The 14,575-nt window shown below is 37.5% G+C and overlaps 1 long non-coding RNA gene across 2 annotated transcripts; it reads left to right on the forward strand.

Moving 5' to 3' along the window:
* The first annotated feature begins 163 nt into the window (after positions 1-163).
* On the forward strand, positions 164-13,889 carry LOC101879200 (uncharacterized). Of its 2 annotated transcripts, none has more exons than XR_004080990.2 (5): positions 164-219; positions 5,152-5,228; positions 6,778-6,876; positions 12,611-12,705; positions 13,706-13,889. It is a non-coding gene; the product is annotated as an uncharacterized lncRNA (long non-coding RNA). The 2 variants fall into 2 exon arrangements; XR_004080989.1 differs by lacking the exon at positions 164-219 and adding an exon at positions 307-582.
* Positions 13,890-14,575: the final 686 nt, after the last annotated feature.

Genomic DNA, 14,575 nt, shown 5'->3' on the forward strand with positions numbered 1-14,575 from the left:
AAACCCTGAAACCCCACCCCACAACAACAGCGCGCCCTACTGGCCATGTTTCTACTCGCCACGCCCTCCCTGAGCAAGCGCGGCTCGAATTGGTCATGGAGAGTGCTGGGACGTGGCTCCAGCTACGTGAGGGCGGGGAGGGGGGAGCTCCGCTGCTGCCGAGCGTGAGGCTAAGTCGGAGCCCGGGGGTTTATGGGGCTGGCAGCCTCGAGACGGAAGGTTCACGGCTTTGCAGTGTTTTGTCTCCTCCGGGGCTCCTTCTTCCGCTCGCTGTATCCGGTTGGAGGAATGGGGGGTGCTCCCGTGTCCGTCTCGCTGTATTTCTCCCCCCGCCCTTGGCTTTGTTTACGAGTTTTCTTGCAGCGGTGGCCGTGCGGCGCTGGAGGGATGCCCTTGGGATGGGACCGTAGCAGCGGCGTTTCATGCGGCCTTTGCGGCAGCTGTCGCCTGGGGGATGCAGACATCCGACATAGTGCTTAAAGGCTGAGAGCTTGTACGGGTCCCTTTGGACGTACAGAGATCAGCCGTCATCGTCCCGTAACTCCTATTCCTGTTTCCTGGGGTCCCAGCCAGGATACAAAGGTGCCGATCTGCTCCGCTGCTTGCAGGAAAGGGTTGAGTGACTTGATTAGCGAGCTCTCCAGGGACCAAGAGTCCGTGCACTGCCATTTGTTTCCAGCTGAGCCATACTGGAGGCCGCACTGGTGGTGTTTTGTGGTGCAGCAGAGGTTCCGTGCTGCCGTTCTCCAGAAGCAGCCATGAGGAGCTGCGGTGCTCTGGGGGTGGTATGTGGTGTGAGCAGGACATCAGTTGTGTAACGATATCGTTGAAGGAAACTTGGAAAGTCGTAAAAGCATGATTTATAGTCTGTTTGATCTCATTAATTTTAAGTGTAATCACAGACAAATGGTGGCTTCTAGGAAGTCTTAAGTTACTGTTTCTCTGGTGATGGCTCACTGAATCAAGATGACAATATAGTATTTTCTTAAGAGCATTTGCGAGTTCAGCTTATTGTAGCTGTGCCTAAGTAGCTTACACTAGTTTTGCCAGTGTAAAAACCAGCAGCAACATGCCTACCAGTGCTGGTTGGAGTTCTGTCAGCCACATGGCCTATGGCTGAGCACCTCGGGGCTGTTTTTTTCTAGCTGTTGTTAAAGGATATAGCAGATATTAGCACTAGAATATTTCACTGGATTGAAAAATTGGAGTCTGGGAAGTATGTATTTTCTTCCTTACATGCAGTTGGTAGAACCTTGAATTAATCACACCCCTTGAAATTAACGTTACTCTGAAAAATGCAGTGCTGTGCACAGCCTTTGGAGACTTATTGTATTCTGACAGTACCAGAAAGTTGTAATTTGTTCTAGTCTATTAATACTTCTGTCGGTTTGCTGATGTGCAGATCTCCTGCTGATCTGTTCCGTCTTCCTTTAGCTGTTCAGTTTACTTCTGAACAGATACAGGTGTTTTAAAGCTGATTTTAATTCAAGTTTTCATGATTTGTGACACTTAAAAGCTGAACTTACACTAGAAAGAAATATCCAACAGTAATTCCTATGTTGTTTGTAATGTAAAACTTATTGGGTAGTTCAAAATGCTTTTATTTGTTCTGAAATTTCCCAGTTAGCTTTTACTCGTCCATACAATTCTTCTGGCAGGAGACTAGGTAAGGTAAATGAGACAAGAAAATATAATTCTCATTGTGCTGCAAATATAAGTTTAACAAACAGTTTCTTAGGCTTAGTGCATCTGTTAATAACCCTTGATACCTTTTTCTGCCTCTGAAGCCTTAAAACTAACAGCTTAAGCAAAAGGGCTTGGTATACATTTTTCTTGCTTCACAATGCAGAGATGATTGGAAGAAACATGCTTTGTCAGCTTAGAATGATATCTCAAGTATCTCTTTGAGGTGCAAGGAATGCATCTCTCTGAGTTTAGCATCTTTGGTATCTGATTCTCACAGCTGTACTTTGAGCATAATGTGAGAGCATCTGTTAGCAGCATCTGCTAACAGATAATTAGGATGGATCACCTGTTTCTTAGTTTGACAGCATTTCCAGCCTTCGCTTGCATGTTTTCATCTACATAATCCCTTTTCCTGCTTATTTTCCTATAAACAATTCCTCCCTCTTGAGGCAACAGGCTACTTCAGAGATACTGTGTTAATATTTAAGGCTGTTAAAAATTCAGTCTTTACATTTATTACTCCATATAGTTTCATAAATCTGTTTATTGTAGTAACTACCTTCCACTTTTGAAGAACATTATCCTAACTTGCATTCAGTGGTGCAAGGATAGTATTTACGTGCTTTATATGGACATCTGAGCAAAATCCGAAGGATTGTCTCTACATGGTTGTCCTGGGTTCAGCAATAGCAGTCATTTTTCTCCTTCTTAGTAGCTGGTGCAGTGCTGTGTTTTTGACTTTCGGCCTGGGAACAACACTGATAACACCAATGTTTTTAGTTGCTGTTCAGTAATGTTTACTCTGATCAAGGACTTTCCTGAGTCTCATGCTCTGCAAGGGAGGAGGGGAAGCCAAGAGGAAGCAGAGATGGGACACCTGTCCCAAACTAGCCAAAGGGGTATTCCATACCATGGTATGTCATGCCTACTATGTAAATTGGAGGCAGTTACTCAGAAGGGCTAGATCACTGCTCGGGTTGGGCTGGGTATTGGTTGGTGGGTGGTGATTGGTTGTATTCTCTCCCCTCGGTATTTTCCTTATCATTATTATTATTGGTGGTAGCAGCAGTGGTTTTGTTATACCTTAGTTACTGGACTGTTCTTATCTCAACCTGTATGAGTTACATTCTTTTGATTCTCCTCCCCATCCCTCCAGGAGTAGGAGGAGGAAGTGGGGAAAAGAGAGAGCAGCTGCGTGGTTCTGAGTTGCCGGCTGGCCTTAAACCACGACAATGATGTATAGTGTAGAAATACATGTTTTGTCTGTCTTAATGTAATTAAAAGAAGTTTCATTTTCAGTTCTTAGAATCGTAGTATGAAATGAATTCTGCAGCATTCAATATCTGAAGGAGGCCTATAAGGATGCTGGGGAAGGACTCTTCATTAGGAACTGTAGTGGTAGGACAAGGGGTAATGGTTTAAAACTTAAGCATGGGAAGTTTAGATTAGATACAAGGAATTTTTTTACTGTGGGAGTGGTGAGGCACTGGAATGGGTTGCCTGAGGAAGCTGTGAATGTGCCATCCCTGGTGGTGTTCAAGCCCAGGTTGAACAGAGCCTAGGGTGACATGATTTAGAGTGATGTGTCCCTGCTCATGGCAGGGGGGTTGGAACTGGATGATCTTAAGGTCCTTTCAAACCCTAACTATTTTATGAGTCGATGGTTCTATGAGTATGGGAAGTTATGGCTTGAGATGCTAGAAATAATTTGAACTTTGGTGGTCTATAAATTTGTCTTCCTGTGCTCTTTTTATTCAACTGAAATGAGGAGTTTATGTACATGAAGGTATTTAGGACAGGAGTAATAAAACTCAACCTCTTATCCTTTATTGCACTTAGGAAGACAGGCTTCTTATATCCAACATAATTTGATTCCTTTTTCAGCTTGTTCCTCTTGGCACACTTTAGGGTAGTCTAAAAGAATGTTGTGCAAGTTCTGTATTCTGTAGCATGGAGTTTTATTGGTCTGTGCTGACTGTTCCTTGCTGTTTGCCTTCAATATTTAGTCCCCAATCTTTCTTGACTTTCAGCCCAGACAGGCATCCAGGTAGATTCCATGTCTTTTGAATTGAATAATATGTAGCACAAAAATGTTGCTATGAAGCGGTTTATGAGAAAAATTAATCTTTGGATATTAGATGTAGAACATAAAATTAAACAAAACTCCCTCAGTTAGCTTTTTTTGTCATGTTTTTATATTAGGAGAGGATTCTTGTTCAGTCTTGAGTCATGTGGTTTCAACTTTTCCAGTTCCTAGTCCTTCACATTTAGTTCACAAGTATCTTCTCAGCCTCATGCTTTCCCACACTTTGTATCTGATTTTCTAAAAAACCTGAAAGAGGTGTATTCATCTGCTTTCCATGTTTTGAGGGGTACTTTAGTCCTTCAGGTGTCTTTCCTCATAAGATAATAAAGTGACAAAGTTGTTTCCTTTTATTTACTTTCAGGTTGAAAGTTATTTGTTAAGAACAAGGACATTTTACTTTGAAATTTTGGGTTTATTGCCAAAGATATTGCACCACAGTAGTAATGGCTAATAGGAAAACTAAGCTGTTTAAAAGTGGGGAGAATCCAAGACTGAAAGCTGAACTTGTTTCTTTTGTCTTGGATATAGCAGTGTCATATCCTTGCTGTATGTAGACAGACCTTGAGGTCTGTGAGTGAGGGGGCCACTCTTCCCATCTTCTTTGTCATTCCCCATGGATACATCCCTGTGTCTCTCCCTGGCTGGTAGCTGTCACCAGTGGGTAGTGTAGCCCAAGGTTGTTAATGTGAGCTGTGATGGTTGCACTGCATAGTAGAACACCTAGATAGAGGAGCAGGTAGCTTGTTGTCTTTTTGAAATGCTAAGCCTATTGTTTTGCCAGGATATGCTGTATTTCTTCTTGTTTCTAAGCATGGTTTAGGGCATTGTTTTGTTTAGTGTGAGATCCTCTGCACAGCAGCTGCTTTGAGGGTTGTTTCCAATCTGTTTGCTTGCCCTGTACTGTTAATCTTTGATATCACTTTTGCAAAACAATGATTCCTTCCAAGTATAAATGCTCCTTATTAAAAACAAGCAAAATAACCACAACCACAGAAGTCTGCTGATGCTTCTTTTTTTTTTTTGTTTCTCACATTGCTGCACCCCATAACTGCTTCTGAAAAAGCATATTCTGAAATAACATGCCAATCTCTCTGTTAAGTAAACTCTCCTTACTCTTCTCTCTATGGTATTGCAGTTATATCAGGGAAGTGGGAGATAATTTCTCTTAGGGCTTTTGGCTAATCATCTTTTGAGGGAAACCACAATCTTCCTAGATGAAATACAAAACCTAAATGGATTCTTTGTTTTTAATGATTTATGGTCAGTTAGATTAGATGTACCTTTAGAAACCAAACAAAACATACGCCCCTAGGGCTATTGTATGTTTGTTTGTGTTAATACATTAGATACATGTAACCTTATATTCTTACCTCCTTTAGTATAAATCATCGTGGATCTTGTTGGAAAAGTCATTCTTTCTCATACGATTACTCAAAGGATTTTGAAGATTGAATAGGTAAGAAACTTTCAGTAGTATAAATAGAAATTATTCTAAAGCTTTAAACATTCTAGATATTAAACAGAAAAATATTTTTAATGCTATAGTGGGAGTATACATTCATTTTAATAGTAATCTGGTCGTGAATATCTAAGAAGTATCTCATGCCTTGGAGCCTACCAGATTCTAGACTGTGCTTTTCTAGTTTGAATTCCAAAGTGGTGTCTGTTACAGGTACTTGGCTATGGAGTTTGTCTGTGGCAAAAAGAGTGGATGTCATCCTGAAATTTTTGAGGATTTTGTGACTAGTAACATCTCTCCTTAAATAATCTTTCTTTTTATTAGTGGTCAGAGGAACTTACTTTCCACTAGAAACTAAATCTAACTACATGCCACTAGCATAAATGCTAGTAGTATGTGATGCTGAATGCATGCTTAGATTACCTAGAAATTATTTTCTAACTTTTGGATTTTGTAGTTTAAACTCCTAAAAATAAACTTGAAAAAAAACCTCTAGGGAGTTTAAACATTATCTCAGTCAAGTGATGGTTAAATAAATTTCATGTTATTAATTTGTTACTCATACAGTTTAAAAAAATGTTGAAATAGGATTAGGTGATGTGGTCTTTTAAGAACCTTTGTTATAGTGGCTCTTGTAGGAAGTTAGATGAGGCTTTTTTGATGAACTACTGGAGTAATTTAAAAACAAGATGCACAGCTTGACAGGAATATCATTGTACTGAGCACAATACTACCTAACTATATAATGAAATATTATAATGAATATATGAAATAATTATAATGAATATGGGTAATGAAAAAAGTGTAGGAATGTGAGTTGTAAATTTAATCCCTGGTAGAACTCAGTGGCAAAAAGTACATAGGTACTTCCCTTCAGGGTGGAGAAAATTATTCATGAAAGCTTTTCTGTTACTAGCTAAAGAAGTTGTTTATCCCATTGCTTCTAGACAAGCTAATGAATGGTGTAAATGTAGTCACATGTGGGAAGATCTGTGTAAGGAATAATTGTAACTGAATTGCAGGATAACTTATGGATTTACCTGTGCTCAGCATGAGTTCTTCCAAGAAGGTACAAGAAGGATATGGTTGAATAACTACCTGGTCTTTTGCGCAGGCAAGTCAGTGAGCAATAGTGTCTGGCTTTAATGAAAAGAAAGACCAAAAAGCAGTCTGGTGGCTTCTCCTAGTCTCTCACTGTCTTATGTTGAAGTGAGATTTTGAGTTCCAGCATCAAAGGAGAAGAAAATTCAGAAGAGAACAGGACAAAAATAACCCTCTGTATGTTGGAATAGATGAATGGAATGGGCTGTTCTCAGATTAATTCTGAGAAGCCTGAAGCTGAGTTTAATGATGTTTCCTGTCTTGTTTGTCTGTAACAGATTTCCTCAGAGGAAAAAGGGAGGGGAAAAAACCAACCTAGCTTCGAAAAACTATTTTATAATTTTTGACAGTATTGTTACATGGTAAAGTAGTGAAGACTTGGTGATGTTCTAATATAGTTTTGCAGTCTGTGCTGTTGTTTAATTGATTTTTCACTTGGTTGCAGGTGACTGCACTAGGGATGACTCTACTTGAAGTTTTACCAGCAGATGCAAAAAGAATGAGACCTTCTGACTGTCATTGTTGCCATCAGCAAGGAGCAGAAGTAGGTTTCTATTAAGATTTTTTTTTTTCAGCTAATTCTATTACAGAAATGGTAATTACATGTGTAAGTGTAACCCAGTTCAGAAATGTGACCCTACAAATACGTAGATAATATCTGAAGATCTTGTCTATTTAATGTTTCTGGATCTCCTTAGTACTTACAGTTAGTCCTAAAATTTCTTATGTATCTCCCAGGCTTTGGAGTATGACAGCCGCAAGGGACTTTTTAAGTTCTTCTAAAAAAAAATTACTCAAGTCTGATCTTAATTCTTTTCTGCTTTAAAGACCATCTTGCAGCATTTGGTTATGTTTTATGGTCTCTTAATCTAGATATACTAAAAGTAGTTTCAGATACTATTGTTGCCAGCGAAATCTTTGTGGATTTTGATGCATGTCAAATACCTTTCTAATGTGAAAGATTCACAGTTGCCAACAGAAGGAAAAAATTGAAGTTGGCTATATAAAAAGGACTCTAAAATGCACAGAACTTTTGGTCTATTCTTTAGTTCTTAGTACTAGGAGAACACTTAGGAAAAATGAATTATTAGAGTAACATTCTGTTAAACAGAAGACAAACTTCTGTCACAGGTATTTAATCCTGGAAGAGCTAGTTTCCATTATATTGCTGCTTATCCTCTGGAGGTAACCTGGATCAACTTGAATACACAGATCTTAACCACTTGAATACATACATCTTAACCACTCAAATACACAGAATTCCTTTTTCTTGTTAAAGGACTATCTAGAGAACTCAATATCTAAACTGCAGCTCCTTTGACTTCCTTACAGCTGCTTTGATATTTTAACTTTTGTTTCTTTCCTTCTCCCCATAGCAAAGTATGTTGTACCAAATTTGTTAGTGATATTGATTCCCTATGTATTTAATTAATTTGAAACTTACAGGAAATGTCGATGATCTGTTCTGCCTTCACACACCTTCTAACAACAGAATCAACAAAATTATTTTAAGCTGAGACAGTTGCCTTACTTTGTATTAAATTCTGGCACTGTAAATGCAATGTTTAATTCCCTTCCTCCTCACTGACCTCTGTATTTGACATACCCACTTCTGGTACCCAAATATGATTGGGACTACCACAGAGATTTTTCTATTTCAGTTCATGGAGTGTTGCAGAAATATAGCAGTACAGTTTGAATTACCAGTTGGAAACTCTCTGACACTGTCATAGTTTAGTGGTGTGTTTAAATGTTTGGTCAGTAGTAGAGAGACTCAAAACTCAGATAGGAGGAACTAGAGCTGCTGCAGCTGGGTTGATTAGTGTGCCTGAAATGGAAATATCATGTGGGATAATCAGAGGAAGTTGTAAATTGTCTTCTAATTTTTTTAAGCAATTAAAAATAATCAAAGCTGATAAAACAATTTGTTTTCACTTGTTCAAACCCAAGTGTGTTGCTTTAATATGTAAATGAAACACTGTTAGAACTGTTTAAAAAATAAGTATGTGTAGTACAGGGTATGAAAAAGACATAGTTCTTCCTTGACTGTCTACTTTCCTGTTTGTAGTTTCAGGATCAGTGTTAGCAAGCTTTCTTGTTGGGAAAGCAAATGGAGTTTGTGATTTTCACCTCTTCATATTGAAATCAATAAGAAATGTGATTTTATAAGTCTAAAAGACTAAAATCAAGATATCTGTAAAATCCTTAAAGGATACTGTGGAGCATTTATCCTGAGAACATATGGATCACTACTCCTAACTTTTGTGCCCTCTATCTTCTGTGTTTTTTCAAGAAACAGGCTACTAATAAAACTACACTAGTGTCAGTGTAATAGTTCATATTGTTTTCAGTCAAGTATTTCCCAGTATACGAGGACATTGATATAGAATCAAATGCTAAATAGAAATCATTTCAATAATGTCACTCAGTATGTCACTCAAATCTCGCACTAAAATGTGATGAGGCAAGAATTGTTAACTGCATTTTTCTCTGTGTGGTTTGAAACAGAGATCCCAGTTACTTCCTGATGTAGAAATTGTATCTGATCAATGAGCACACTGTTTTGTAGGGTTTTTTACACCTCACACTGGACTTGGTCCTTTTGCTTTTGGCACATACACACTGGCAAGAGCACAGCAATAGGAAACAATGACAGATTTTTATTTGCATATAGCCGATTTCTCTTTTTCTCCAGGGCAATATGCTTGATTTATAGGCAATCGATTACAAGAGCCTGGTGTCATAGTGGAAATAATATACCTTACGTAAGTTAGATCTCACACATGCACTCCAAGAAGCTAATAATGGTTTTGTATTCTAGAACAGCCCAGTTTAGCATTTCCCTTGTGCACTGTAATCATGTTTCATTCTTATATCAAAAGAAAGTTGTGCTTGTTTGAGAGATGTCACTTAAAACAGTCCCCATTCAGAACTGCACTTTAAATTTCTTTTAACCCACTAAAATTTTAAATACTGATTCATTGCACTTCTGGGTAAAAGATTTGACCTAGTTAAAATGAGACAGCTTTTAAATAGTTCACTGAATTTGTAATAATTCGTATTGCATAGAGTGATTAAATATTTGTCCTGGATTGCTGCTTAGATGACATAAAATGCATGGAACAAATTGCCATATACAATAATTAATGATGGTTATATAGAAATTGCTTAATTAAAATTTCCATATCTTGCATAGATTCTATGTAAATGAGTCACAATTGTTTTTAAGTTTTTATCTGCATTTGTTTCAGAACTTTCTATTGTAAATTCACAAATTTTGTGTCTTGTGTCAAGAACACAATAGTAAAAAGGCAGCTTCTCCTGGACTGAAAGTATGTGCCCTGTTCTCTAGTTAGGTAAAAGATACGCTGAAATTAGGGGGAGGGAGAATCTGTTCTAATAATTTTATTTTAGCTGTAGATGTTTGTGAAAGTCTTTGTATAGAATTGGGGATCTATTTCAGTTATAGCTTAAGATTATGAATGGCCAGTAATGTTTTTACAATGGGAAGGAGAAATACAGCTTTTCGTTCGTATTTCAAATTAAGTTTATGTACGGGTGCTAAATCAAAATTAACCTCTGCATCTACAGGAGGGCTATATCAAAATGAACTGAAGGCTTTAAAAATTTCCCTCAGTTATGTTGCACAGACTTAACAGCTATGTTTTTCTACCTTTTTGTAAATGTGTGAAGAAGTTGAAAACACAAGCTTGTTAAACCCAGCTATTTCATCTTTGTGGTGCCTCAGCATGCCTGTGGAGGATGCTCTGGTTCTTCTAGTTGAAGTTTTTGGGAATACATTTGCTGAGCATGAGCAACAGAAGTGTACCAGGGTTTCACACAAGGCAGATGATCTGGTAGATGACTGCCTAGCATGGGAGCTGAGAGATTACAGTGTGTCTCTGGGCATTAGACATTTCTGTTAAGTGTGGGGAAATACTTGGGTTGTGTGGAGTTGAACTCAGTAAGTTAAGAGTAGAAAAGACATGATTGAAGTATTAATATTTTTTCCACTGAAATACAACTTCAAGCATCTTTAAAGCTGATAAAAATCATCTTGGGTACATTCCACATAAATGATCTGTAAATAAATGGGAGGCACTAGGGATGAGAAGTTCATGTATATAATGCCAGTGTGTGTATTAATGGGCATGTGCATCATGAAGTAGTGTGCTTATATTCCTCACAGAACTAGGCCTGTTACAAGGACATACACACAAGTCCTCTAACAGGCAACTGCTCTCTCACAAATTGTGATTGCAAAATGAGTATTTCATCATCTGTTAATGCTTTTGAGTATTTAAGTTTTAGTAATACTGCACACATAAATGAATTTAAGTTAGTGATATCCATCAGTCTGTTAAGTGGAATGCAACTCCTGGTTTAATATAATGGTGTATAAACTTATTTTATCTAAAGTATAAAATCCAGAACATTTCTGAAAAAAAAAGAAAAGGAAAAAAAAAACAACCAACAAAACAGCCCATAAACACACAACACACACATACACACAAAATCCCAACAACAAACTCAGCCACATATGTAACTTGGAGACTTAGGATATCTGTGCCATTTTGAGCTACTCTACGGAAAATTCTTGGATCCCCTTGCAATAAGGGGATGGTGAGATTCTTGCAGGCTTCTGCTTGTGCTCTGTATCTTTTGAAGAATGGCTTACTGCTTTTGTTCATTTAGACTAAGTCTTGTTGAACAAACTGATCCTTCAACTGAAGCTGAAGTCAATGTGAGGATGCAAGGTCATGCATAAGCATTGCCACGCATACTTTAAGAAAACCTCCACCTCTGCTGCTGCCAAGCAGGATGGCTTTCTTAAGCCAGTCATCCCTTCCTCAGGTTAAACTTTCATTTGGGTGGTAGACTATCAGGAGCTCTTCTTACAATACTACTTCAGTTTTGTATTTCAAAGTAATTCATTGTGTTTCCGTGACTGACCTGATCACTTCCCACAGTACATTTACTCATAGAAGTAGAACAAAACCTAGCAGATACTACATGAACTACAATCAAGTAGGGGGTGGGATGTAGAAAAATCCAAACTTGCAAATATTTGGCAGTGATCAAATGATACTTGAAAGACTTAACTCAGCCATACTATTTTCAGAGCAAACTTTATGTGAAAGAATAGGAAAGCAGGGGAGTGTACTATTCTTTATCTAAAAAAGAATTCATTCTAACATTATAAAAGTGTAAGAATATAAAGCTCATCTTTCATGTCCTTAGTCTGAAATCAAATTCAACTACTGTCCTTGCATCTGTTTGAAGTTGGTATGGGTTGAGGTGAACACCTGGCTATTTTAGAAAGGCTTTTTTCCTCCCATTGTGAACTTTCCCCATTCTACAAAGCTTTCTTTTTTAGTTACCAAGTTGGTTGCATTTCTTTTGAGTTACTGAAGCTCACTGAAAACCAAAAGGACAGTAGAAACAGTGAGGGCGGTTCAGGCTTTAAACATCAATATTCTTGGATGCATAGGATTGAAGTATGATGGTTTATTATAAATTAAATACTGCTTTAATAATTGAAATAGGGAAGTCAGCAAAAAAATATTGTGACACTGCTTAATTGGATTATTTTCTTTTATTAAATGACAGTGTAAAAAGAAATCATATATACGCTCTTGACAGCTATTCATCTTAGTCCTGGGTCTGATTTCTTGGAATGAATACTAGGCACAAACTCTATCAAAACTAGTGACCTACATTATGGTCATGGATTAAGTCCTTTCTTAGAACCAGACTCAGGTTACATGTAATATGCTTGTCATGAAAAAAATAGCTCAAAATCTGGCTTTCACTTTCCATACAAATTGTAATTCACTTGTCAGTTTGTGATTTAATTTGTGTGTGCAGCTAACATTAATATCAGGAAAAGTTTTACTTTATAGTGTGCTCATGCTAAGATTAGTGACACTGCAGGCCAGTATGCTCTGTTGTTAAACGTGGCCAGGAAGGTTATACTTGTAGCTCAGTGGTTGTACATCTTTTGAAGTAGGCACTAGGAATGATAAGGTCTAAGGCATTTGTAGCTGTTGGTGTGTGGTGTCACTACTTTGTCCACAGTTCCCATTTCTATACCTGCCTTCAGCTGGGTAACTGGCATTTTCCAAGCCTGGTGTTTTCAGATCCTAAAAGTAAAGAGTGTCCTGTGCAAATAAAAGCAGATTTCACTGTTTGTTTTAAATCAATTGCAATAAAAAACCAAAAACCATTTCCAAACAGGACTGTCAGATGCGAAGATAATCTTCCACCTCTTCTTTCAGCACCTGCTAAAGGATTTGGACTTCTGGGATATTTTTGATATCAACTGAAAAATGGCCACTGCTTGGAGGGACACCTGTCCTTTCACCAATGCCAGGTGAGAATGACAAAGCTCTGTTGCTGCTTGCTTTAATAACTGTAATTTCTAGTTAAAACCTTCATGATGGTGGCAACAATACATCTATTCTAGCTGGAAACTTTATTTAATTTCAGTAATGAAAACCATGGCTGGCTGTCTTTAAGCCAGACTCAGCCTGAAGGATCCTGTTTCTATATTGGAATAATTAAATATGAGTTTCTAAAATGTACAAATCCAGTAGGTTTCTTTGGCTGTTTCATAATAAGGAGGGAACTTAGCACATAGATGCCTTTGTGGTTGTTACTGTTGTTATCAAGCAAAATTAAATGTTATTCAGGGTAGAAAATCAATAATGTAAATTATAACTGTGATATTTAGAACTTAAAATAGGTATAAGAAAATATTAGATACTGCTGTAGATGTAAAGTAAAAAATAATAATGCATACTTCCAGATTCAAATATTTTTTTTTACATGGAGAGACAAAGAAGGCCTGATTCTAAGACAGCTGGAGAAGATGCAGACCTTGGGAGGGAGATATCTCCTGTACCTTCTGGCCTGTAGGAGGGCTAACCAGCTCTTTTGTAGGTTTGCTTTTGGTTTTGTAGACTCAAGGCATGGAGAAAGGAAAGTGCGACACTAAAAACTACTTTCTCCACAAAGTGAAAAGAGGATTAGGCTCATAGTGACTGATATCTCTTACAGCTAATGCTAATGATGATCTAGCTACAGAGCCTGTCAGAGATGCTTGGTTTTTATTTATTTTTTTATTATTTTTTTTTTCATTTTGGCACTGAAGTGAGAACTGAGATGTTAGGTTACCTTTGAGGATATTAAACAATCAAAAGTTTATAGCAAATCGTTAGGTTTGATTATACATAAAATGAAATGTTGAGATGGCTATTAACCTTTCACTAATAGAAGAGGGGAACTGATTTTTAGATGCAAACAGATGTGGGAAGGGTCACCAGATAAAGAAACCACAATTATCTTGTAGTATTTGTTCTATTTTGTTGCAGCTCTTCATGTTAACCCAGTACAGCACCAATGGGGAACCTAAGAAGACACTGCTGACACTGGCAATAGTGAAAGTCCTGTAACCACATGAGCATTGCACCTTCTGTTGCACTCCAGATTCTGTTGCAGTCCTATGAGTATGTCTGAAAAATTTAAGGCTTTTCTATTAAAACAAATGTTAATGAGTGTCAGTGTTGCATGTTTTTAATTTTAAATTAGATGTTGCTAAACAGTCACAAAATAAAGTTACCTGTTTTACTCAGTTGCAACCAATTTCACTTGTGGTTGAATCTACACCTGGCTATTCAAGTTAGAATGGGCAGGTCTGGTCAGACCTGGCTTTTGATGCAGGTTGAATGGGAGGGATGGAATATCTCTAAATTCATGAAAGGTCATCAATTATTTTTGCTTTTACCTTTGGAGACAGAGAAGTGAACAGATTAACTTTAGCCTCAACCAGAATTGTTGGTGTTACTTGTTCACCTTATAACTGACACCTTTGAACCAGTTTTATAATGCTCTATATTGAATTTGCTTGGGACTGGTTTATGTTTTCAACTGTTTTCACTTTCATTGTAACTTAAAGTTATAACAGTGGAAAAGTTAAGGAAAATCTTGAAATAATTGTAGTTTGAAAAGCAGTCATTTATAAATTCATAAGAATTCATAAATCATAATTCATAAATGCATAAGAATTCATAAATTCAGTTTTGCCAAGATAATACCAATACCAGCTATATAGAACTAAATAGAGCAAATTTTCCCTGTAGTGAAAAATGTGGAATATAGTGCTGTGCTTCAGAACAAAGTAGTGTCTTTCTGCAAGACCTGCCAACTTATTTTTACCTTGCAGCTTTCTCATTCATTCATTC

The sequence above is a fragment of the Melopsittacus undulatus genome, chromosome Z, assembly GCF_012275295.1.
Source record: "Melopsittacus undulatus isolate bMelUnd1 chromosome Z, bMelUnd1.mat.Z, whole genome shotgun sequence".
Lineage (NCBI taxonomy): Eukaryota > Metazoa > Chordata > Aves > Psittaciformes > Psittaculidae > Melopsittacus > Melopsittacus undulatus.